The sequence below is a fragment of the Arachis ipaensis genome, chromosome B05, assembly GCF_000816755.2.
Source record: "Arachis ipaensis cultivar K30076 chromosome B05, Araip1.1, whole genome shotgun sequence".
Lineage (NCBI taxonomy): Eukaryota > Viridiplantae > Streptophyta > Magnoliopsida > Fabales > Fabaceae > Arachis > Arachis ipaensis.
This window is the reverse complement of record NC_029789.2, coordinates 137,235,756-137,238,561: the sequence shown is the minus strand read 5'-3', so window position 1 is coordinate 137,238,561 and position 2,806 is coordinate 137,235,756.

Genomic DNA, 2,806 nt, shown 5'->3' with positions numbered 1-2,806 from the left:
GGAAAAACATGAAGAAAATAGGAGGATAAAATTAAAAAAAGAAGAGAAGCAAAAAAAATTTATCCTATTTTTATTTGATCTAAATCAAATGAGCCAAACCTGTTATTGATAAAAATGTAACCAAAAAAATAGTATATACTTAAACTCTATGACTTATTGCAACTTCTAGTTTTGGGCTTAATTTTTATATACTCATAGTTGCATAACTTTATTTATAGGATAAATATCCTTTCTTATTCCTAAAATTTTTTCTGTGAAACATAGCGCGTCTTAATTATTCTTAAACTTCATCCAAGCCACCCCCATCTACTAACATAAATGAACAAGACAATCTCTGCAACTAGATGACAACCAATTACTAGTTTGACGTATCAAATTGAGACTGAGATATCAAAATATCAGTGTCAAGTATCAGGTGTCAATTCTTTTGGTTGGAGGGACTAAAAATTCTCCTCTTTAATATCTTCCTCTTTTTCTTCATCCTCCTTCTCTTCTTTTTTTTTCTTCTTCAAAATCATCATCAATGACTTTTTCTTCTTCTTTAGAGCCAGCATTAATGACTACCCATAGACTAGAAAAGAACCCCTGAAAATCCACACAAAACCATAAAACCCAAGTTCGTGCCTACATCAAAAACAAATCCAAGTTCATGACTTTTCTTTCTCCACACTATAACATTGTTCAGAATTTCGGAGCCTATGAGAATTCTGATTCTCTCTCCATCGTTGCTGAGCTTTGCGAACAAGAAACCCTATTTGACTGAATTGCTGATCGACCTTTCCCAGAGAGAGGCGGCTGCAAGGTTTGCGAACAAGAAACCCTATCGCACAGGGATGATTTGCAAGAATCCTTAAACGAGAATTTCAGTAGAGCAAGCTTTGAGTAAGTTTTTAACTTCTCTTTTTTATATATATATTCATGATTAGTAAGTTGTTGTGAACTTATATTCTTGTTCTTGGAGATTTACCTGATGGCGGTGCTGAGTGGTGGTGTCTGTGGCGGAAGAAAAATTTGGATGCGAGGCGATTCAGATTGGGCACGGCATCATGGCGGGGAAGAGGGTGTGCACGTGGCTGCTATTGGGGATGTTCATGGCAGTTTCGGCGCTGATCCGGTAGAAGGTGGTTTAGAGTGGTGGTGGTTTAGGGCAAGAAGGAGAAGAGAAGGAGAAAGAGAGAACTACAGTAGTAGTGGTGAAGGTGAATCTCGATGATGATGGTGATAGAGATGTGAAGAAAAAGGAGAAGAAGAGGAAGAAAATAGAGGAGACGAGGAGGAGGATGAAGAAGAAGAGGAAGATGTTATAGAGTGAATTTTTAGTCCTTCTAGCATTGATATTTTGACACTCTAGTCCCAATCTGACATGTAGACTCATAATCAGTTGTCATTTAGTTGTAGAGATCATCTTATCTATTTTTATTAGTAGATGAAGGCCTAGATGAAATTTAAGGATGATTAGGGTGCTTTATGTCTCACGAAAAAAAGTCAAAAACTGTAAATAATATTTATCTTTATTTATATTATTGTAAGATCAACTAAATAAAACAATTAAGAGTGGAAGCGGTAATTATTTCAACACGAAAAAGAAATGAAATGAAAAAAGAATTATTTTCTGTTTGAATTATGTGATTTTTTCATTTTTACAAAATTATGTAGTATTAATATTAATTATCGTCGAATTTTCAATAAATTATAGTGAAGTGAGAGGATTTAAGGGTTGGGGTGGCAAAAATTAAGGTTGGCAACAAGAAGAAAAGAGATGACTGAGGTGAAGCTAGTGGCCACAGCGAGTACAAGAAGAGAGATTAGGGCAAAGAGGAGGAGGAGAGTGGATTTAGTGGGTGAGGGAGGGCGTGGTCTACGAATACGAAGAAGGAGGGAGGATTCACTTTTCAATATAAGTTTAAAGTTATGGCCAGGTTTTGTATTGACCAGTTCTAAAGGTAACAATAAGTAACTAATTAAAATGTAGTGTTTAATGTTACTGTTCGATTAATAATTTTTTAAATTTTGTCAAATTTCAATTACATTTATCATTGAAATTTTTTATACTAAATTCAACCGTAAAGTTATCGTCAATAAAAGTGTCACTTGATGTTATATTTGCTGTTAAATTTAAAGGCGGATTTTTTATTCAGATGTTTTGTAAGTTCTATATATTTTTTTTGTTAGAAATTTTCACAAAAAATTCGACAATAATATTTACGGATTAAATTTGACTATTTTAAAATTTGGTTTGGTAAAGCTTTTTGAAAAGATGTTAATTAATTTTTAAATTTAATGCTTATATTTATGTCTATTATAATATTTTTAAATTTTAAAAACTATTTTATCAAATGTAATTGATGTTGTTTGTATTTATTAAAAATTATTTTTGATTTAATTTTATCAAACATAAATGCTACAACTTTTAAAAAGTCATCTTTTAAAAGTTAACTTTTAATTATAAGCTACTTTTAAAAAATAAAATTTTTTTCGAAGGCTAAGCATGTTTCTAGTAGTGATTTAGGAAGGAAGATTCTTTCATTAGGTTTTTCAATAATAAATTATTTACTTTACAAGTATAGAAAACTATCCACGAAAAAAAAATCCAGAGTTATAGGCTTATAGCCATGAAGGCAGCCAGACTAAGAAAAGGAGTAATACCATCAAGAGCTGAACTAATGACAATGCCAAAGGTGCGGTGGTTACAACAATTCTATCATGAGATCCATGGCTCTGTAGGGTATGTAGTGGAGAACGGTAATGTTAAAGAGAAAAAAAAAAGTCTAAATTTATTTTATTTAATATTTTTTTGTTATTGAAT